The sequence below is a fragment of the Phymastichus coffea genome, unplaced genomic scaffold, assembly GCF_024137745.1.
Source record: "Phymastichus coffea isolate CEN01 unplaced genomic scaffold, Cenicafe_Pcof_1.1 PCOF00013, whole genome shotgun sequence".
Lineage (NCBI taxonomy): Eukaryota > Metazoa > Arthropoda > Insecta > Hymenoptera > Eulophidae > Phymastichus > Phymastichus coffea.
This window is the reverse complement of record NW_026706824.1, coordinates 2,945,286-2,969,502: the sequence shown is the minus strand read 5'-3', so window position 1 is coordinate 2,969,502 and position 24,217 is coordinate 2,945,286. Positions and strand designations below refer to the sequence as shown.

The 24,217-nt window shown below is 42.9% G+C and overlaps 1 protein-coding gene across 3 annotated transcripts in view; it reads left to right on the top strand.

The window, feature by feature from the left end:
• LOC131673122 (uncharacterized) overlaps nucleotides 1–24,217 on the top strand; it is a 974,862-nt gene that overhangs the window by 69,523 nt on the left and 881,122 nt on the right. The window lies entirely within an intron of this gene.

Below are 24,217 nucleotides of genomic sequence, written 5' to 3'. Positions count from 1 at the left end.
AACCATGAAGGAATGGGCTTGAACCAGCACCTGAGTAGGGCGCAAAGGAGGAAACATCTAAGACAGAAAGCGCTGAATGAGGGACAACCAACTACTAAGTTCGGTCTGGCCAGGTTGTAGAGGGCAGAGAAATGTGCAAACGCCACTCAACCTCAACTCCAAGAAGGGTGTGATCTGAATGAGAAGAGGACCGCCTCAAGCAGCTTTAAAATGACCGTACCGGACCTGAGTTAAGTCGTAGTCTAGAAGGTAGATGTCAATGTGATAAAAAGACTCTCTGCTGAAGTGGGGTCTGCGACAGATTTCCTAAAACTGGTCCATCGGCAGAATGGTGGAGTGAATATTGCAAAATATACGATCCTGAATCAGGATACCAATGTTGTACTGATCGTGGGCATAAAAGAACTATCAGTGGACACTCTTAAGAACCGTAAATTTAGACTGTTGGCAGGCGTTGGCACAGCGACCATCAAGTTTCTATGACTACGCCAAAATCGACAAATCTACAGGAACGGCTCGAGAGGAAACGCAGCAAAGGATGAAGCATTGAACATGGCTTCCATCTGAATACGTTTTTCTCAGATTCATCTGCATCATTTCAAGAGCACCTCTGCGGTAATAGCAACGAGCATGCGAACAATACAATCCCACATAGCATTAACACAGGAACCTTGGTTAAGTAGGTGGTGAATTAAAAGACTAAAAACAAACATAAGATTATGTGAGGGGAGTGACAACAGAAACGCAGGCACGTGCACTTGTGTCAAAGAAATAGTTGACTAAAGCTCATCACATGGCATGAAGTAGCACAGATATCTATGAAAGGGAAGCTTTACTCGAAAACCTAGTAAGCAATCTAATGGATATTGTAAACTGGGGCCAGAAATGGATCGTCACAATATCTAACAAAAGCGAGGTTCTTGATCTCACACTGATCTCGATGAACATTAAAAGTGGAGTAACAGGCTGGAAAGTTGAAAACAAACCATCAATGCTAGATCATAGAAGCATAACTTTTGAATTAAGATCTTTGAGACCGAAAAAGGAACCTACGTGGAAACCCAAAAATACTGATTGAGTTGGATACAGAGAGAAACTTAGGGATAGACTGAGATCTTTCAAGGATAATTATGGTAAAAAATTAGACCTCACTGTTGAACCAAACCTAAAATCCCATAATGCAGTCATCAATTACTCCCTGAAAACGAAGGGACAAACCAAAGACGTGGAGGCAGCAAGGAGGAAGGCCCGGAAGTTATTCAACCGAGTCAAGAAGGAAGGCAATCAGGAAGGCTGGAATTCATACAAGAATGCACTCATAAGGAAGGTAAGGGAAGTGTGTGAAACCGATTCCAATAAAACTGTGATATGTATCTTGTAGAGGACTAAAAAATAAGCGATACATATTTTTTTATGTGCTATTAAACGGTTTAAATGAGCGAAAACTAACCCCAAAGTTCGACCCCAAAAACCGTTTATTCAGTATATCTCCTTTCCTTTAGAAGATTACTTCCTGAAAACAACTGGTAAATATTTGTTACTGAATAACAATATAATACAGCACACGAAGGTCCGCAGCGGTGGCATATCTTATTTTTCAAGAGGGCGAAAGTTATTTTTTTCTTTTTGTTTCGGAAAATTACAAATTTAATCCAACGTCAACGAAACTTATATTGTCCTAAATGACATTGAAAACTAAAGTTGACATGTTTCGGCTTTTTTAATTTTTATACGGTATAGGGAGTAAACTACCCTTAGATAATTTTCATTGTTATTCCAGTAAAACGACGTAGATTTCAATGGAATTTCGGTTGATTATAAATTTTCAGAAAAACAAGAGATGAACATTATTTTATATAACAATAAAGGTTTTAATGGGGTGAAAACAACCCGTGAAATTTGTCTTTAAATTACATTTTTCAGGGTATCACTACTTCTACGTAACAAATTTCTAAATTCAACTGGAAATTGATTGTTACTAGTCAACAAAATTATGCGCCGTTCCAATCTTCAAGTAGTTACATGGTACTGTTTAATTTGGAATGACGTTGAATACTAAAGTAGACTGGTATGCATAATCTAACCTAAATTTTCATTGAAACGAAATTACGCAGATATTTGATTTATGTGATATAGTAATATACAGGGTGAGTCATTTTAATCTATGGACACCCATATCTCAAATTTTATGCATAGTAGAGAAAAAGAGTTCAGACAAAAGTTATTCAATACCAAGGGGGCCATATTTTCGTGACATTTAAACTTGAACTTGAACATGATAGGTCAAGGTCATTCCAAAGTCAATGTTTTTTTTAAATTGGAACCCTTAATTTTTATTTAGGATTTGGATTCTAAATGAAATTATACGTTCAATTCATGTAATATATGTGGGGTCATAATAACCCCCACCCCACCCCCAAAGTTATTTCGAGGTCAACATTACTTTTTAAATGGGATATCTTATTTTTTGTCGTCGGTTTGAATTCTACGTGAAATTGTACGTTCAGATGATGAGATATATATGGGGTCAGAATGACTCCCATTCCACCCCCAAAGTCATTTCAAGGTTAACCTTACTTTTTTAATTGAAACCCCTAATTCTTACACCAGATTTGGAAAAAGCGAGAAATTATTCATCTGCAATAATATTCAAAGGTTTATTTTCGTGACTTTTAGAGGGTTAAAATTTTAAAAAGTCGGTTAATAATTTTTTTAAGTTCTCTAAGGAATCAGTCGCTGTGAATGTATCTATTTGAAACATGTTAACTTAAGTGTGATACTGTTGACTTCGAAAGTAACTCATTTAAAAAAAATGTCGACTTGTCCCTTCCTCCTTTCCTTTTCCCATCCTCTTCTTTCTAGACCCTCCGTTACTCATCCCTTTCCCTACCTTACTTCTCGTATTATATTATGCCTCTTTCTCCCTTCCTCTCACTTTATGTGATAAGTCATATGAAGCTGTTTAGCCGTGTTCGATTTGAAAGATAAATAAATTGAAAATTATTGGTTTCATCTTAAAGAACTTAAGATTTAATTAAATTTATTTAATTTTAATTTCAATGCAAATAAAAGTAGATGTAAATATCTTCTAGTTATGCATTGCAAGATAATAATTTCCGAGAAATCTAAAATTTTCCACTAATATTGTTAATACGTAAAGTCATGCATGTGACGAGAGCAGGCCGTGTGCCGGTCTCTCGTCTGCGTTCTCCCTCCTCCACTCGGCAAGGCGTGTTGGCCAACGTTAGGCGCATTAAAGTATGCGCCTAACATTTGGTCTTTTTGTTTCAGCGCCAAGGACGGGCCAGCGCAGTTGAGCGCAAGAAAAAGTTGAGGAGCGCGGAGAGAGAGTGAGAAAAAGAGAGAGAGAGAGAGAGTATTAGGCCCATGCAGGGATAGGCAGGCGCGCAACGCGTGACCGATAAGCGGCGCGTCGCGTGCCGCCTAACTAATAGGTCAAGGTAGGGAGAGGAGCGAGCGCCACTGAGCGGCTGCAAGACGAGCCTACAAGAGTAGGAGTCGAAGCCTAGTCCTACTAGAGTGCAGCAGTCCAAGCCCAGTCCTGCTAGAGTGTAGAGAGTGCAGTTTGGGATAGCTGGAAGGTAGGTCAACCCTTCCGGCAACAGCTTTGTCTGCGACCGCAGCCAGCCCCACCTGCAAGGAGAGTCAACGTCGCCTGCGAATACCTGGTCACCGATAGCAACGAGCAGCTAGCAACGATCTGACCAGCGACGACGACCGGTACTTCCTGCGGCAGCACATCGCTCAGGATTCACGACGTTGCGAGAAGCGGTAAATAAAGGTCAAGCCTTCTTTTCTTCTTTCTCTCTACACTTCCTCTCTCTGGTGATGCGACGACCGGTGCGCGTTGAATAGGATAGCCAGGCATTCACGTGCCGGCTATCTAAAGGTTAGCGCCTAAGCTTCATTTGTAGTAACGTAAGTTGCGACCGGCGAATTGTCCAGGTGCCCACGTACCGGGCAGTTCATCCGGTGTAGGTTCGCGTAATTTAAGTAAGGTTGTAATAGGTTAAGCGCGCGATTAGATATTAAGACGAAATGCGAAATATTCATTTGTGAATACTATGAGTAGTTTATTATTCTATTATGTAGTTGGTTAGTTAGTAATTAGACTATGTTATGCGCGCGTATGTTTAGTTTGAACAATGATTAATAATAATAGGTTGTAAGTGAGATTTGATTTCTGTCTTTATATAATTTATTTATCAACCTCTCCTCGTTCTTCTCCCTCAATTGCCTTAAGCGAAAGTGCCTCACTTACCCCGCAAAGAATTGGTAACAAAGGAGAGAGTTTTGTTACATGGCATCCCTTGTGAGTTTGGCAATTGAGAGATAAATGAGAGAAATGGTTTGATAATGAAATTTAGAAATAACGGTTAACTGATTTTCTTTGTGAACTAAGGGCAAAAGAGTGCGCGTAAAAGAATTTCAAGTTTTCGGTATTTTGAATTCTTTGTTAGTGCTTACCAGTGACCTTTCTTAGTAGCGGTGTCGGATGACAACGGTGCGTCATTGAGTCGCTTTGACGCGAGACGACTGCGTTCTTTCCTCGCTTTAGTTTTTCTTTGTTTTAAGAATTTTACTAAACTGCCTATTCAAAAATTACGGTAAGTAAATTTTGATAAATTATAATTTCTTTCCTTAGGCGTAAGCAAGGCGATTTCTTGCCGGCTTATAGCTTGGAAAGAAATTAGTTAGTAAGGTATCAGGTTACACGGACCGGTCGAGACTTGCTTAGCCCCATAAGCTCGCGTCGTAGTAAAGTTACGGATTTTCATTTTTAGAAATAACAATGTCGCTAGCATGTAGAGATAAAATAGTCTTGCGCAGAATATTACGCGATGCGCATGCGAAAAAATTAAAACGCAAAATTGATTCCACAGAACCGGCTGTTCTGTTGGAATTAATGCACTATCGCTAACTTAGCTTACACGGTGATCTTGAGGAGTTACAAACCCGGTATTTTCGATATATGCTGTTAAGAGATCGGCCAGATTTGCAGCAACCGTTGCGCTCGGGCGATGTTGCATTAGGCCAAATCCCGGAAAAGCTGTACGACGAACAGCAAGAAACGACGGTAAGCAGTGCGCGGAACGCGAACCTGGGCGATGAATTCGCGGTAGCTGCAGCACCTGTGGCGGTTGAATTATCATGTGAACAAGAGCAGGCGACACAGGCAAGAGCAAGTGTTGCCGCTTCTTGTGAACAAATTCGACCGCCGGGCGAAAATGCAGTCGCGCTCGGTAATAACGACGTGTTACCGATGGCGGCTCGCTCGCCGTCGGATAGCAGGATCGAACGCCCACGCGAACAAGTCGCGCAAAACCAAGGTGAGCGTAGCACTGGCGCGATAAGCCAGATTTGGGGAGCCCTTACAGCAGTACCGCGTTGGATATATAGACGAGAAGTGCGGCAAGGTGTTACAGACGGCGCGAATACAGTATTTAGAGTTGAAAGAGAGGCGATGCACAGTAGATCGGCTCAGGCCGAACAGCAGGCTTCACTGCCGCCTCAGGCCAAGCCGCTCGGCGACCGCGAGACGCTAAACGCGCCAGCGGTTGCGACTGAGCCATCGACCCACGCGAACGCACCAAACAATAGAGCAGATAGTACATTTCTCTATGCCAATTCAAGTAAATCGGCGAGCACGAAATATCACGCGCCTAGATTGAAGACCGTTCATGGGTTGAAGACTGGGAGCGCGAGGTACGGGTTGCTACTAGAGAGAAAGCGGAAATACCAGCTCCATTAGGTGAAGGTTCAATTATTAGCGAGAAAAGCGTAATGAGCAAAAGGCGACCTAAACAAAAGCAGGCGAGACAGGTAGAAAATATCAGTGGAAGCGACACTAGCTCTAGTCTATCGGATACTGATAGTTGCAACACATATAAAATTAAATCGCCGCGGAAAACTAAGCAAGTAAGAGCGGAAAGACCAAGCAAAAAGAGTGCTCCTCCAAGAATCAAGTATATAAATGGTATACCTGCGGATGGAGTAAGCGCACTCAATGCCTGGTCTCTCCGTTTTTCCGGTAAGGATAGTACTAACGCACTAAGTTTTCTATCAGGTTTGAGTGATTGCCAGCGCTATTATGGCATCTCGGATGAAGAGATGCTGATAGCAATAGGCACTGCATTCCGCGATAAGGCGCGTCCGTGGTACGAGGTTAATCGCGGTGTGTGGAGGACGCTGAAAGACTTTAAAAAGAGTTTTTCTAGCGAATTTTGTCGACGATTGAACAGAGAACAACTTCACGGCGAATTGCGTCAAAGAACACAGCGCGAGAATGAGAACATTACGGACTATATCGCGGCTTTTCAGACGATTTTACGCCGTTTTGATCCGCCCGTTTCGGTGAGACGCCAGTTAGCTATGATTATAGAAGGTCTACATCCAAGATATAAGCGATATCTTGAAACTAAGACCTTTTCGGATCTAAATAGTTTTAAAGAAGCGGGTATGGCGCTCGAAGATCGCATGGCCGGTTGGGAAAGGTGGCAAAAGCCGCCCACGGCTGACGTAACGCTAATTCCGGAATCCGCGTACACGGAGACGAAGAAGTCACCCGGTAAGCAAAAATCGGTCGAAACTATTGACGGTTTAAACGACGAGGTCTTAACAGTCGAATCTCCTAAAAAGAAAGCGCAGCAGCAAAACAAAAAACTAGGTAAAAAGGGCAAGAAGCAGAACGGTGAAATTGCCGTGGCTATTGCCGATAGGCAACAGCCACAGGCAAGAAACCAGCCTGCGAACGAAGCCGCGCCTGCTCGTCAGAGCGCGCAGGCTTCGTTGGCCTCGACTGCAGGTGTAGCCCCTAGTCTGGTCCCGCAGCAGCGCAATCAGGGAGGTAGCAACTTAAATAGGCCATTCACGGGGGCTTGCTTCAATTGTAACGCGGTGGGACATAGGAGGGCGCAATCCCCGATAGCTCAGGTTAATCCGCGGGTAGTTTGTTATAAATGCCGACAACCTAATTACGCTAATAACTGTCCAACGCGAACTTCAGAGCCGACATTATATTGTTAGGTTAGTGGGACAATCGGCTACGTTTATAGAGATTGCCCCACTTGTAATCAAGTGAAGCAGGGAAACCTCAGCGCGGGAGCCGTCGACCGCTCGACGACTCCTGCCTAAGATTGATTGAGCGGGCCATTGAGGTAGAGAAAATGCTTCGCGCAAAGAGCGAAGACATCGTAGAAGAAAGGAATAGAGTTGTGGCAAAATGGGAAGACGAGAACAAGGCAGAAACCGCCAGTTCTGCGCTTCCTTTCGTGAATTTGGTAAAAGAGGAAGGCGAGAACAAGGCAGGAACTGCCAGTTCTGCGCCATCTCTCTTAGACGAGGTAATAGGAGAATATTTGAAAGTCAAGGCTAAGGTCAAGCGTGCAGTATTTGTAGAATATGAGGATCCTGAAAAAGGGAGTAAGGAAATCGTTGAGTTTAAAAATGTATTTAAAGGCGAGTTTAGTCGTTCGACATTGAAAGAAGTTCAGGCGCAGAGTGACGAGGGCGTAAGTTTCCCTAGTAGGATCAGCAATAAACCGGAAGAGGCAAATAAACATGACCCGTTACAGCAGGACGCAGAAAGTCTTCAAAAAGGTCGACACACTATCACGCGAAAAACTTTGCCCGATAAGGATATGCATGATCCGATAGGGTTTAATAAATTTTGCGCGATAGTTAGCATGAGAAGTGCCCAGTGAGGCAAAATGAGTTGCCATCGTTGTGCACGAACACGAATGAGGCAGGTTCGAGTATTTCGCTCACGGTTGGGCAGGCTTCGGAAAAGGCCGTTGCTTTAGGAAATCAGGGTGAACCTGTGAAAGAATCTGTTGGTAAGGAAACGAGCTCAGACGCTGCGCTCCCGTCGGAGCCGGCTGCGACAAAGGTCATGGTCACGCGCGATAGAAGTGGGCTTGTTGATAGTAGGGTTGGGTTTTGTTGTTTGGACGTTCGGTCGTCGGTGCCGACGCACCTTCCGTTTTAGTGAGGGGCAAGTCTATACAGCGCTACTAGATTCAGGTGCTCAGGTATCGGTAGTAGGACCGAATCTTGTTTTACGTTTCAAGGACCGGTTAAAGCCGCCTACGATTTTTGTACAGGACATCTCAGGCGAGAAGCCGCAAACGTGGGGCGACTTCAGGTTAATTATTGAAATTGGCGGTAGGACGAGTTGGTTAATTGCGACGGTAGTATCTACGCTTAAGCACGACTTGATTTTAGAAGCCGGCTTTTGGTAGCGTGGAATATAAATATTAGCTACGGTAATCGCGCTTGGCGGGCAGGTGACCAAGGCTATTGGTATCCGTTAGCAGAGCAGAATAGTAACGAGATAGTTGTTTTTGCGGAATGGGCAGGTTTAAGCAGCTACGAGGAGGCTCAACGAGAGACAATCTTGACGCTCGTTCGCCGGATTGTCCCGGAGCCTGGTGAATCTCCGGCGGTTACAAAAGTTATCGAGCACGTCATAAATGTAGGCGATGCGCGCCCGATAAAAACGCCGTAGCGCCGAATGTCGCCTCCGATATTAGCATTCACGCAGGAAGAAACCATGCGGCTATGGAAGGCGAAAATAATTAGGCCATCGAACAGTCAGTGGAGTAGTGCGCCGGTAATCGTACGTAAACAGGACGGCGGCTATAGGTTCTGTCTCGATTTCAGACCAGTAAATAAGGTGACGAAAGTAGACGCGTATCCGATGCCTAGCATTGACGCTATTTTAGATAGGTTGTGCGGAGCAGTCTACCTGTCGAAAATAGATCTGCGAGCGGCGTTTTGCAAATTCCGTTTTCAGAGAATAGCAAACAATATACGGCGTTCGCGGTCCCAGGTCTTGGTTTATGGGAGTTTGAGCGAATGTCGTTTGGTTTGGTAAATGCGGCGGCTACTTTCACGCGCCTCATGGACGCACTCTTCGGTCTAGAGTATGAGCCGCCCGTTTTCTGGTATCTTGACGATCTGCTAGTAGTTAGCGCAGATTTTAACAGCTACGTGATCTGGCTAGAGAAAGTTTTGAAGCGTTTAGTAAGCGTTGGCTTAGAAATCAATTTAGAAAAGTCCCATTTCTTCTGTACCGAGGTAACTTACTTAGGGTACAGATTAGATAGTGAGGGTCTGCGTCCGGACGATGGCAAGGTGAAACCGATAGTAGATTATCCTGCGCCGAATAGCGTAACTCAATTACGCCGATTCCTAGGTATGGTAGTGTGGTATGCGCGTTTTATCGAACACGAGAGTGAGATAAAGGTCCCGATGACGTTGAAAGGAGCAGCCATGGTAATGGAAGGAAGAACAGCAAGTTGCATTTGAGAGGCTAAAGCGCGCATTAACGGAGGCGCCGGTACTCCCGCGCCCTGATTTAACGCGCCTCTTTCACTTGCACTGCGATGGCTCTTCCTTCGCGGTTGGCACGTGTTTGGTCCAGGTATTCGACGACGGCGAGCATCCCATATGCTACGCCAGTCGGATGCTGAACGCGCACGAGCGAAATTACACGGTGAGCGAAATCGAGTTTTTGGCAGTACTTTTTGCAGTGAAAAAGTTTAGGCCTTATATAGAAGGCTCACACTTTGTCATCGTTACGGATCATAGTGCGCTCACTAGGATTCTTAATAAACGCGAACTTACGGGTCGATTGGAAAGATGGGTACTAGAATTTCAGCAGTTAGATTGTGAAATAGTACATAGAAAGGGAGCGCTGCACCATGTGCCGGACGCACTTTCGCGAGAATTTGAGGACGAACTCGAGATTTTTGCATTTGATAAGATACCGGATGCTTGGTATCTACAACGCGTGAAAGACGTTCTTCAAAGACCGAAGAAATTCGAGAATTGGAGAGTAGAGAATAACGTCCTGTATCGGTTCATGCGCGATCACCTGCTCGATCCGATAACTAATCGCGAGGAATGTTGGCGCATGGTGGTGCCGCTGGAGTACCGAGAAAGGGTGTTGAGAGACGCTCATTGCGAGCCATTTTCTGGACATTTCGGCCGTGAAAAGACTTACGATCGAATTGCTCGTGAGTATTACTGGCCAGGAGTATGGTATGATGTGAGGACGTTCGTAAATGGGTGCTCTCAATGTCAGAAGTACAAGGTAGTCCAGCAGGCACCCCAAGGTCTAATGGTTAAACGCGTGGTAGAAAGACCGTGGGTCGTAGTAGCGACTGACGTAGTAGAGCTGCCCCGTAGCAAAAATAGGTTTAAATACCTGGTGGTTTTTCAAGACTTATTTACTAAGTGGGTCGAGCTGAAACCACTCCGATCGGCGGACGGCCCTGCTCTTGTTGCCGCGCTTGAGGAGTTAATCCTGTTCAGGTGGGAAACTCCGGAATATATCGTTAGTGATAACGCGAAGGTATATAGGAGCAAAGTATTTCAAGACAGGTTGCGAGAATATGGTATCGAACATATATTTTGTCCTGCGTATCATCGGCAAAGTGACCCGGTTGAGCGCGTAAATCGTACGCTAAAAAACGACGAGCTCGATCGGTGGAGGAGGTAAGGGTTCGGACGCAGGCAAAGACTGTAGAGCCAGAGCTCGAAGTTTCTAGGTCGATGCCCGAGGTAGCCAGCCCTGAATCCTCCGTCGGGGAGCCCAAGGCGAAAAAGCCCAGGCACCGATGTGGCAAGCGTTTTCGTGCTAAGCTCGCGCGTAGGTCACAGGCGCTTGCGCCAGAGGGAGCCGGGACTGAAGTCGGTTCGGCTGAAAAGACGGGGATGGAAGTCGCGCCGCGGACGGAGCAGGCGTCGGTCCCCGCGGGTGATCCGAGCGATCGGAGCGCCGAGGTGATGGGGTCCGAGGCGAGTGAGGATGCCGGCCAAAGACTCTCCGGGGCGAGTGCCTCGTTTCCTTCGGCGGAGGAGCTTCGAACGCTCAGGCTCCGGTATTTGGAGTCATTGGAGTGGCAGTAAACGGTAAGATTCTTGGTTTAATTGAATACTGAGTTAGTCGTGATTTTGCCGCAGCGGATTAGTCGGCTCGCTATGACGAAAGGTTAGGCATACAACTCGGATTAGACTATTGGGTTTGTTGGATTTTGCTCTTAGTTGATCTGATTGTTACCAACTTAGAATTAATTATGATTTAAGCTAAGTCTAAGATATTATTATATAATTTAGCGTCTATCGTTGGTTGCCATTGGCGGTCGACAGGGAGAGAGAGGGAGAAACGGTGTCAGGCCGTTCGCGGGTGCGAACTTTGGCCTTGGAAGGGGGTGTGACTAGAGCAGGCCGTGTGCCGGTCTCTCGTCTGCGTTCTCCCTCCTCCACTCGGCAAGGCGTGTTGGCCAACGTTAGGCCCATTAAAGTATGCGCCTAACATTTGGTCTTTTTGTTTCAGCGCCAAGGACGGTCCAGCGCAGTTGAGCGCAAGAAAAGGTTGAGGAACGCGGAGAGAGAGTGAGAAAAAGAAAGAGAGAGAGTATTAGGCCCATGCAAGGATAGGCAGGCGCGCAACGCGTGACCGATAAGCGGCGCGTCGCGTGCCGCCTAACTAATAGGTCAAGGTAGGGAGAGGAGCGAGCGCCACTGAGCGGCTGCAAGACGAGCGCAAGAATAAGTGCGTAGGAGTCGAAGCCTAGTCCTACTAGAGTGCAGCAGTCCAAGCCCAGTCCTGCTAGAGTGTAGAGATTATAGTTTGGGATAGCTGGAAGGTAGGTCAACCCTACCGGCAACAGCTTTGTCTGCGACCGCAGTCTGCCCCACCTGCAAGGAGAGTCAACGTCGCCTGCGAATACCTGGTCAGCGGTAGAAACCAGCAGCTAGCAACGATCTGACCAGCGACGACGACCGGTACTTCCTGCGGCAGCACATCGCTCAGGATTCACGACGTTGCGAGAAGCGGTGAATAAAGGTCAAGCCTTCTTTTCTTCTTTCTCTCTACACTCTCTCTCTCTCTGGTGATGCAACGACCGGTGCGCGTTGAATAGGATAGCCAGGCATCCACTTGCCGGCTATCTAAAGGTTCGCGCTTAAGCTTAATTTGTAGTAACGTAAGTTGCGATCGGCGAATTGTCCAGACGCCTACGTCTCGGGCAGTTCATCCGGTGTAGGTTCGCGTAATTTAAGTAAGTTTGTAATAGGTTAAGCGCGCGATTGGATATTAAGACGAAATGCGAAATATTCATTTGTGAATACTATGAGTAGTTTATTATTCTATTATGTAGTTGGTTAGTTAGTAATTAGACTATGTTATGCGCGCGTATGTTTAGTTTGAACAATGATTAATAATAATAGGTTGTAAGTGAAATTTGATTTCTGTCTTTATATAATTTATTTATCAACCTCTCCTCGTTCTTCTCCCTCAATTGCCTTAAGCGAAAATGCCTCACCTACCCCGCAAAGAATTGGTAACAAAGGAGAGAGTTTTGTTACATGCATAATACTTTCATAATTGTAAACTAGAAAGTTTCTGATTGGTATTACTCTTTTCTAGAATCTTGTATTCATTATTAAAACTTGATCAGATTATTACATATGTAAGTTATGGTTTCAAGTCCTTGAGTTATTTTGTGGACAAATACTCAATAGAGATGCCAGATTATACGGCTACTGAAATTGTCGATATGATAATAATTTTAGGGGAATGTCATAACATTTATTCTGCTACATCGAGGCTATACCCTGAACGTTACCAAGACCGAAGACATTCTACTCATATGACAATAAGAAACTTGTCTAAAAGAGCACGTACCAGACAGCTGGTGCGCCAACGCCGACATCATCAATACGACGACAATTCAATACGATGACGTGTGAGTATTGGTTGTCCTAGCAGCTGTTCATCTTGATTCACACATTAGTACCAGGTAGATTGAAAGAGAAGCAGGAATACCATAACGTACAGTCTCAAGAATTTTAAGAGTCCGTCGCTTTCATGCTTATCACATTACTCTGATATAAGCCTTGAGACCACATTATCTTTTCACGCGTGTTAATTTCTGTCAATGGGCTTTACAATTGATAGACAATGATTCTCATTTATTTCAATTTCATTTCAATTCAATTTCTCATTTATTTCAATTTCAATCTACTTTTCTCAGATGAAGCTATATTTTACAGCGATAGACAGCTTAATGGCCATAATTGTGGCTATTGGTCGGACAAACATCCCTACTGGTATAGAGCTTTTGACCATCAAAATCGAAGGAGTTTAATGGTATAGTATGAAGTAGTAAATGGCTATTTGATTGGACTCCATTTTTTTGACGAAAACGTTGATACACATACTTACTTAGAGTTGCTACAGAATCACCTGTCGAGACTGTTAGAGAACGTTGACATAGCAACGCAAGTAAGAATGTGGTCAACATGATGCTCCTGCGCATTTTTCACTCGTTGTGCATCATTTTTAAATGAAAACTACAACGGCAGGTTGATTGGACGACAAGGCCCAGTTCAATGGTCTGCTTGCTCTCCGGATTTGACATCGCCTGATTTTTATTTGTGGGGATACTTAAAAAATGTTGTTTATGCTCAAAAGCACACGATCATAGACGATATGAGGCACAGAATTCGAATAGCTTTTGAGGCCATCCCTCATGCGATATTGCTTAAAACTAGATAGTTTTGAAAGACTAATATGATTGTGTATTGAAAACAACGGAGAAAACTTTGAACAGTTTTTCCGTGGCTTGTTACGTCCTGAGACGTAAATATTTCTTCATTTTGATTTCATCAACAATCGATTGAAAACGAAATAATGTATAAATGACGAACGGCATTTTTACGAAATACAAACTGAGCGAAATTAAAAAATAAGTAGTCCGAAAATTTGGGGCGCCCGACATTTTGATTTTTTGATTACTCAACACATTAATACGGGCTGAAGAGTCAATATAAAAACGGAGATTCGACTTTTCGGCAGCGGATTCACGACGCGCGACTACTCAATATCATTATAATTTGTTAAAGTTCTTACGAGCTGATTCGCGAATCGCGACGGCCGAATAACGTACAATTTACCTATTGTTATTTTTTTGAGAAATCATTTCTGTCTTTGAATAAATAAATAATTACTTGAATCGAGTGTTAGTGCATCATTTCCGACCTACCTCACATATACTTTATCGAGATAGAACTAAGTAGCCAATTTAACTCGAAATAATAACCCAGGTAAGTTCCTGTCACTATAATAATTTCTAATAAATAAATGATCATACTTATTCTAAAACTACATGTCACGGCTACGTAGTCGCGACATAACAGGCTAATGAAATCAATTGTGGCAAACGTAAGAGGCAAGGGGACTCACGTTAAACAAGCACCGCGAACGTGAGAGGCAAGGGGACTCACGTTAAACAAGCACCCCAAATATGAGAGTCAACCCTTTAATTACGCTTCTCAATAATCTCTCAATGATCTCTCGATAATACATCAATAACCCTTCAATAACCTCTCAATATGTTTTAGAACGCTACTTTTACTTCGACTGCTTCGTTAGAAAACTTGAAAAAATTATTATCCAACTTTTTATAATTTTATCCTTGAATGGACCTTCGGAAGGTCACGAAAATATACCTTTAAATATTATTACGAAAGAATAATTTCTCACGTTTTCCAAGTCCGGTGTGAAAAATAGAAATTTAACGCAGAATCCGAATCTGAGATAAAAATAAGGGTTCATATTTATAAACATAATGACCTTGGAATGACCTTGACCCATCATGTTCAAGGTCCAATTTAAGGTCACGAAAATATGGTCCCCTTGGTATTGAGCAACTTTTGCCTGAATTATTTTTTTGCACTATGCATAGAATTTGAGATATGGGGATCCATAGCTTAAAATGACACACCTTGTATTATAGAAGGTCAAAACTTTTAACCAACACTTATCTATTTTTATATGAATAAACCGTTTATTGGACTAAAAACTACCCTAATGTTAATGTTTGTACAGAGTTACAGTAGTATCTTCATGGAATCCGATTTTTCATATCCTTGCGTGATATTTTTTGAATTTTTCTCTCCTTTTGTTATAACGACTAAATAATATTCTATCAACCTCAAAATTCAACAAAATTCGATAGACGGTCCACTTGAATTCGAGACATGGTAATAAATGATGCCTGTAGAGAATTATTATTATTATGATAAATTAAAAATAACTTTTTTTTGGACTATAAATAGCACAGTAATGGTGTTCTTCGAAAAAATGCTTCAAGTACAAAGTTCTTTCACACCATCCGCATCGGATATTAGTAACGTTATTGCAACCATCTATTTGACAATTCGTTGCACATGAATCGCCAAAACTAAAATCTATGGGGTTATCAAATTTCGTCGGTTTATTTACAAGGTATTCACTTTTGTACCGCACATACCTGAATAGATTTTTATAACGTGGAGATGAAAACTGATTAAGGACTAATGATTGTAATTCTACGAGAGGGGGGGTCAATAAGTCTTTACAAAATCCAAGAAATGGTGTTCGTCACGTTTAAATTATGATGTTTTTGGCAAGCAATACTACTAACTAGATATCGTACAAAGTTTCAGCTCGATTCATTAAGTCGTTTTTTTGTGAGGGTTGCTTGAACAAAAAGTTATTGATTTATTTGAAAAATGGAAAAAAAGAGTTTCGAGCAGTGATAAAATATTTTCATTTGAAAGGCCTTACACCAAAAGAAATCACAGTTGAGTTGAACGCCGTTCATGGCAAGTTTGCCTCTGTGTTTAAGACTGTTTATAACTGGGTAAATGAATTTAAACGCGGCCGTACAAAAACAAAAGATGAACCTCGTTCAGGACGGCCCGTAGAAGTGAGTACGCCCGAAATGGTCAACAAAATCCACGATATGGTGTTGACTAATAGAAAATTAAAATTGCGAGAATTAGTTGAGGCCACAGGGGTATCAAAGGGTACAATCATTTTAATTTTGCATGAAAAATTGGGGATTATTTGTTCCCATCCTTCCCCATCCTTTTTGATTTTTTCACATTTTTCTACTATGTGGTTCCAATTCTCTTTCTATTTCATACACATTCTGCATCACTTATTTTCTTCTTTTTCCTAATACCTGCTTCCTCTCGTGTTATTACCTAACCTAAACCTTTCCCTTATTTGTAGGCCTTTAACTCTTCCCTTTCCTGAAAATTTCCTTTAATCTGTACTTTTTCATTTCTTCTTTCAGTTCTTTTCAGTCGTTTATGTATCTTGACTTTTCTAGCTTTTCTTCTAGTTCTTTTTCTTCTTTTTTCTTTAGCTCTTCTCTTATTTCTTCCCACAACTCTTCTCTCATTTCGTCTCCCTCCTCCCTCTCTCTAAATATTTTACTTTTTTCTAGCTTTTCCACTCTCTCCTCCTTCTTACCTTCTTATCTTTTTCATTTCTTTCCATTTTCTTTAGTACTCTCCATGCTTCTTTTTTTTATTGAGCTATCTCTTTCTTCTCTTATTTTGTTTTCATACCTCATTGCTCTTTCTAATGCTGTTTCTTTCATTTCTTGTCTTCCTGTTTCCCATCGTATTAAGTAACTTGGCGCGTTTCTATCTAATTCTAATACCCACTTTATGTATTTTAGTTGTAATCTCCCTATTTCTTTAGATCTCTTCCATCCCCAGATTTCTGCTCCATACATAATCACGCTTTTTGCCAGTGCATCGAACAGGTTCATCCTTAGCTCCCAATTTTCTCTAAATAGATTTTCTCCTAGCCCCCATAATCTTCCGAGTCCCATATTTATTTTCCCTTCTACCTTCTTTATCTGCTTTTTATTTAAGTTATTTCTGCTTATCACATATCCCAAGTAGTTGTACTCTTTAATCATCTCTATCTTCTCACCTTCCCATTCGAATTCTTCTTCCTTCCTCCTTCCTCCTCCTCTCCTGCATTTCATCATCTTTGATTTTCCTACATTTAGCTTAAATCCCCTTTCTTCCAGGTACCTTTTTAATTTTTCAGCATTGCTGTCATTCCACTTTCACTCTTTGCCATCATCACTATATCATCTGCATATCCTAATGTTTATATTTTCTTCCATCCTATCACTACCCCTCCTTCTTGCACCTGTTTGATCTTAACTTCCAGGTCGGCGAAGGCAAGATTAAATAGCGTGGTGCTCAAAGGGCACCGTTGCCTTACGCCTTTGTATGTTTCGAACTCCCCAATTATTTCTCTTCCAACTTTTATCTTACTCCCTGTTTTGTTATATATTTCTTCTATTCTTTTCCTAATTTTTCTATTTATCCCTTTCTCATTCACTGTTTCCCATATTTTATTCCTCTTTATCTTGTCAAACTCAGTCTTCATGTCGGCAAAGAATTCAAATAGTTTTCCTCCCTTTTCCCTTATTTCCTTCCCTATTATTGTTTTTAATAAATATATTGCGTCCATTATTACTCTTTTCTTCCTGAATCCCATCTGCGTATCGCTTAGCGTTTCCTTAGCTTCTAGTTCTCATTCCAGGTTTCTCCTCAGTATATCCGCATATATTTTATATCCCATGTCTATCAGCGTTATTCCTTTATAGTTTTCTATTTCTTCATTCCTCCCTTTCTTATATATTGGTACTATTATTCCCTTCCTCCATTCTTCCGGATATCCTTCTCCGTTCCATATTCCATTTAAGCATTTTGTCATATCTTTTAACAAGCCTTCCGTGCCTTCCATCCACGCTTCGTTTGCTATACCATCTTGTTCTGTCACGATTTTCTTTTTCATTCTTCTTATTACCTCTTTTACTTCTCTTACTTTGATTTCTTCACCTTCCTTTCCTTCGCTGTCTTCGGTTTCTTCCCCTTTGCTTTCTATCTTTTCTTTCTCTCCCAATGTTTCATTGAATTGCTTTAACCATTCTTCTTTTCCTATGTTTTTATCTAATCTAATTCTTTTCTTCCTATTGCAATTCACTTTATCCCAGAATTTTCTCCTCGTCTTATCTTTTCTTATGTCTTCTGCCACTCTTTTCCCCTCCGATTCTTTGGCTTTTCTTATTTCCTCTTTGTATTCTCTCTTCGCTTCAAGATATTTGTCTCAGTCTTCTTCCCCTTTTCATATCTTATTTAACTGTGCAATCACCCTAGCCCTTTTTATTGTACATTCTTCTCTTCACCAGCTTTTTTTTGATCCTTTTTTTTTCCTTATCTTCTTTTTTTCGACTGCGTTCCTCACTCTATTTTTTATATCTTTCCATTTTTCTGTTCCCTCTATTGCCTCTATCCATCTCTGATATTCTCTTATACCTTCTTCGCTCCAGTCTTCTACCATTCTTTCTTCCTCTTTTTTTCTTTCTTCTGCTATTTTATCTACAAATTCCACTTCTACTGGTAAGTGATCCGACTTTACCCTCTTTTTTATTTGAACCCTTTTTATTGCCTCATCACCTTCCTCGTTACCTACTACATAATCTACCGTTGACATTTCTCTCGCTCCTATATATGTTATTTCTCCCTCTTCATCTCCTTCTTTTCTCCCATTCGTTATCACTAAACCCATTTCTCCTAGCCATTTTAACATTTCTTCTCCCTCTGCGTTTAACACTTTATCCTTGGCCTTTATTTCTTTTAGGTTTTATTCTGTCTATCATTCTCTCCCTTCATTTCCTGTTTTTGCATTGAAGTCTCCTTCTTTAATTATTGTTTTTCCACTGTTCTTCTCTATCTCTTCGCCTAGGTATTCATAGTTTTCCTTTTTCAAATGTTGTATATACACCGTTGCTGTCATGTATTTCCTCCCTTCGATCTTTAATTCTCCTGCTATTACCTCACTTGTCCTTTCTTTCTTCCATTCAACCTTACTCATCCCTTTCCTCTCTCTTACCGCTATTATTCCTCCCCCTATTTCTCTCCCCCTTAGTTCTTAGTTTCTTGAGTCTCTCCACTCTATGTTATACCCTTTCAATTACTTCTCCACCCCAGTTTTTGCCTCTTGCCTCTTCGCCCAGGTTTCGGTTAGTCGTATTATATCAAATTCCTTAACATATTCCCAGTCGTCTTCCTCCATGCTCCTAATCCCCGCTACGTTCCAGAATAGTATTTTTACTGCCTCTCTTCCCTCTCTCGCCCTTCCCTCCTTCCTCTCTCTTTTTCCCTATTGTTTTCGAAACCCTCCCGCCCTTTTTCCTACCATTTTTCCCTCTTTCTCGCTCCACCACCATTTTTCTTCCTCTGACTTCAACCCGTTATGCCACATCTTAACCTCTTTACCTTTACTTTTTATTTCTATCGCTTTCCTTCTTACTTCTTCTTTTATCTTCCTCTACTTCCATGTCCAGACCTGATCTATAAAGATCTTCTTCTGCCCCAGCCACATTTTTTTTCCTCTTTCTCTCCGATCATCACTCCCCGCTATCCCTCCTATTCTTCTCAGATTCACTATCTCCCCTTTCATTTCTAGTTCCTCTCTTAACCAGTCCCCTGCCTCACCCTTCTTTTCCCATCTTAACCCAAGGATGTCACTATTATATTGTTTATCCTACTTTCTCTATCCATTTTTTCTCTCATTTACTTTATTTCTTCCTTATTGCCTAATACTGTTCGTCTTTGCTTCTCGTTTCCTCCTTCTATACTTTCTTTTAATTTTACGAACACTTCTTCCAACTGGTTCATCCTCTCTCTTCATCTTTCTTGCAGTTTCTTTTCTCTGAGTTCTGCATTTTCCCTTTCTTCTTACGTCTCTCTCCTTCTTTCTTCTCTCTCTCTCTTGTTCTCTCCTAACTTTACCTAATTCTTTCTCCCATCTTTCTTCTCTTCCCTTCCCCTCTGCCTCCATTCTTTCCATTTTTTTCCATCATTTCTTTAAACATTTTTGTCTATTCTCTCCTTTATTCCTCCCATACCTCCCTTAAATCCCTTATATCTGCCCGTATCTTTTCCATTATATCTTCTGCACCACTATTTTCCTACATCTCTCCTCATTTTATTAAATCCTTCTCCCTCCTCCTATTCCGTCTAGCTCCCCTCACTTTCACTCCTGCATCTTTTTGCCTCTCTCATTTCTTGTCTAATATTCTCCTTCAGCCCCTCTCCACTCTCTCTCTCTCCTTCACCACCTTTACTCTTTTCTTCTTCTCCTCCTCCGGGACTTTCTTATACATCCTTCCACCTTTATCTCTTAATTTTTCAGTTGTCACAAATCTTTCCATCGTTATCCCGTACGCCTTAATTCGTCTCTCTAATTCTACTCGTAATCTCACCTTTATTCTCTGTCTTACCTTTTCTGTTTCCGCCTTTACTTCTTACCGCCCCTTCATTCTGCTTGCCATTCCCGCTTTTTAATTTTCTCTCTTAACCTCAACTTTTCTTTTTTTCTTCATTCCTCTCTCTCTGCTTTTTCCTGCTCTTCTCCAAGCCTCTCTCTCTCAACTCCACTTCTCTTCCACCTCATAGCTCTTTTCACCTCTATCGCTGTCCTCGAACACTTTTCCTCTCAAACTTTCTCACCAAAACTCGCACTCACAGTCAAGACACGTCTACTCCCTTCCACGAGTCGAAACCCCGTATTCACGTATACTATTCACCGCTCCTAAATCACCGAGTACGAGGGTGGTCCGATAAGTACTTAGCCTACAAAAGAAAAACGAAAAGTTTGGAAAAGTGGCGTTTTATTTTTCAAAATCGTCTCCTTTTAGTTCGATACACTTGGCCCAGCGATGCTCCAACTTCTTTAACCGGTCTGAAAAATACTTTTCTTCGTGGTCTGAAAATTAGGCTTCCGTGGCAGCGATTACCTCCTCATTCGACTCAAATTTCTGCCCGGCGAGTGACTTTTTCAAGTTTGGACACAAAAACAAATCGCACGGGGCTAAATCTGGAGAATACGGTGGACGGGGCAGCAGTTCATAGCCTAATTCGACCAATTTGGCCATGGCGACGGCGGAGATGTGAGCCGGTGCGTTGTCATGGTGGAAGAGCACTTTTTTATTCGCCAAATGGGACCGTTTTTTCTGCAATTCGACGTCGAATCGGCCCAATAATTCGGCATAGTACAGCCCTGTGACCGTTTCGCCCCTTTTCAGGTAGTCGATGTAAATCACACCTTGTGAATCTCAGAAAACGGTGGCCTTCACCTTTCCGGCCGATGGGGCAGTCTTCACCTTCTTCGGAGCACTTTCGCCGGGTAAAGTCCACTGTTTCGACCGTGCCTTGGTCTCTGGTGTATATCAGTGGATCCATGTTTCGTCGACTGTCACGAAACGACGCAGAAACTCCTTCGCATTGCGCTTAAACAGCATCAGACATTGCTCTGAAGTTGTATCACGGTTGCGGTTGTTGTCCGGAGTGAGCAAACGCGGCACCTATCGCGCCGACAGCTTTCTCGTGCCCAAAATTTTATGCAGGACATGACCCACGCGGTCGTTTGAGATGCCTACGATCTTAGCTAGCTCGTGCACCTTCAATCGTCGATCTGCCAATACGAGATCGTAAATTTTTATCACGTTATCCTCCGTGGTAGCCTTTTTCGAAGCACCTGGACGTGGCTCTTTAAAAATCGACGTGCGACCATGTTGAAACTCGTTAAACCAATTTTTGACTGTCGCCATCGAAGGAGAAGAGTCACCGTACACAACATCCAAGAGCTTTTTGATTTCGCTGCGCGATTTCCCTTCCAAAAATAAGAATCGAATCATCGACCGATACTGCTCTTTTTCCATTTTTCAAAAATCAATGGACACACTTGCTTTCATACGCTTTCAAAAATAAACTACAACTCCGATCCGGCTAAATTTTGAGAGTAACCATCGAGAAGGTTGTACTACGTGATAGAATATTTCTTTTGCGAGATTGGCGCCATTGAGCGGTGAGGCTAAGTACTTATAAGACCACCCTCGTAATGGGTTTTTCAGAAGAATAGATTTATCATTGACTTATCTCATTTGTTAATTGTTATTAGATTATCTAACTTTGTACTGTTACGTCTACACTAAATGGATGATTCGGTCTTCGTCTGTTACTCTTTGAGTCAGGACGGCGCCGATTCCCGTGGTGCTAGCGTCTGTTTCCAACACGTACTGCCCGTCGGTTTCCGTTAACACGAGACGCGTTGCGGATATCATGAGTGCCTTAAGTTTGGCGAAGGCTTGTTCTTGGTTTGATCCCCACACGTATGCGCATTTTTTCTCCGTTAATTTCGTTAACGGTTGAGCGTGTGTGGCGAAGTCACTCAAGAATCGGCAGTACCATGAAGCAACCTCCAGGAAAATACACAGCTGTCGCACGTTTCATGGTCGGGGGTACTCCACGGTGGAGCGCACCTTTTCAGGGTCGGGCCTGATACCGGTTAATCAACAAACCCAGATATTTAGCCTGCGGTTTGCAGAAGACACTCTTCTCTCGATTAATCGAGAGTCCGGCTCGACATAACCTATCCAAAACGGTTTTAATATGTTCTAGGTGATCTTCGAATTTGGTCGATACTACGATGATATCATCCATATAGACGAAGGTGAAATCGCCAAGCTCAGGTCCGATCAGGCTATCTATTAACCATTGGACGGTGGCGCCGGCGTACGAGAGACCGAATGGCATTCGTACGAACTGGAAATGCGCCAATCCGGGCATCGTAAAGGCAGTGATAGGTCGAGATTCGGGTTTGAGTGGTATTTGATGATACGCGCTACTGAGGTCAAGTGTGGAGATATAGCGTGCGTTTCACAAGCGCCTCAATATATCTTGCATAAATGGTAGGGGATACGCGTTTGACTCGGTGACCTTGTTGAACTTTCTAAAGTCTATACAAAACCGATATGAGCCATCCTTCTTGCGTATCATAACCACTGGGCTCGACCAGCCGCTGTCCGCCGGCTCGATCACCCCTTGGTCTAACATTTCCCTCACCAATCTATGCCTTTCTTGCTCGACCTCGTGTGACACTGGATAGTAGCGCTGCTTGATCGGTTTCGTATCACCGACCCGGATCTCGTATTCAATGCCTGCCGCACATCCCAGTCCCACGGGGGCCTGCGATAAGGCCTCGCCGATGGTCCTCTGCAATATCGCCTGCTGAGAGGCTGTCACCTCTCCTAGTCCGATCGAAGCTAATCTTGGACCAGCCTCTAAACTAGCTACCTCTAGCTTCATCTTGGTTTATGATTTCATGAACAGTAACGTATCATCGTCAGGGTCAAGTACCGCTCGAAACAATTTAACGAAATTCACTCTTACGATACATTCATCGACGAGGGTTGGGAGTATAGCAACCCTCGTCGGCATCGTCACGTCCCCCACGGTGGACGGCAACATGGCGAGACAAACGATAGTTAACTTACGACCATCCGGTAGTCCTGCCGTACCCGCGTGGGTGGTATCTAACCTGATGCCGAGCACAGACGCTATCTGCAGAGCATTACTACCCATTGCTGTGGTGGAAGCTCCCGGATCATACAGAGCGCGTATCTGGAAGTCTCCTATTTTCACCGGTAGCCACCAGCGCTTTTCCTATTCCGGGGAAAATAGCGAAACAGATCAGCGGCTCCGCAGCCTTGCTCTTTGCATGCCATAGCGCTAGCCACTGTACTCTCGCGTGGTACAGTGACGTCACCATCCGTTCAAACCACCTCGGTTCGGGCTATCGGAGGTCCTGCAGGAGTACACCTTGATGGTTTATCTGCCATTATCAGCGCCCCCGATGGCGTGGGCGATCCATTCGCCACCACCTTGGCCGGTCTATGGTCTTGAACTTTACTAACGTCAATACCCCCTTTCTCCGCGTTCACTTTACCGACGCTTTCATCATTGGCATAACCAGGGAAATTCTCGTTCTCGTCGCTCAACACGCTCGTTAATATTGGTACTGATTGTGTTGGCGAATGCGGCGAGATTTCGTTTACGGGGTTTGTTTTAGGGGATGATGGAGTGGGGTCAACCCCACCTAACCACTCCTTTCCTCGTTTCCCTTGTTACATTTGGTACAGTACTTTTTGCTGTATCCCCACAATACGCACTCGATACACTTGAGTGGTTTGGAGAAATCTCTCTTCCGTTTTCGAGGGGCTTCTGGTTTTATAAGGGTGAGGAGTTAGATAGGTTAGGGGTAGGTAGATAAGAGGTATGTGATTTAGCTGGGATGGTGTAAAATTCAATTATTTCAAGAAATAACAAACGACTAAAGTTTCTTTACCCAGGATTAAGTGGGTTAGCCTGCATGTGATTCGGTAAGGGTGATTTATGGGGATTGGTGGGTTAGAGGCAGATTAGTTAGTTGAGGTAGCTCGCTCATGCATAGGATTAAATTATTTCAAGTAATAACAAACGACTA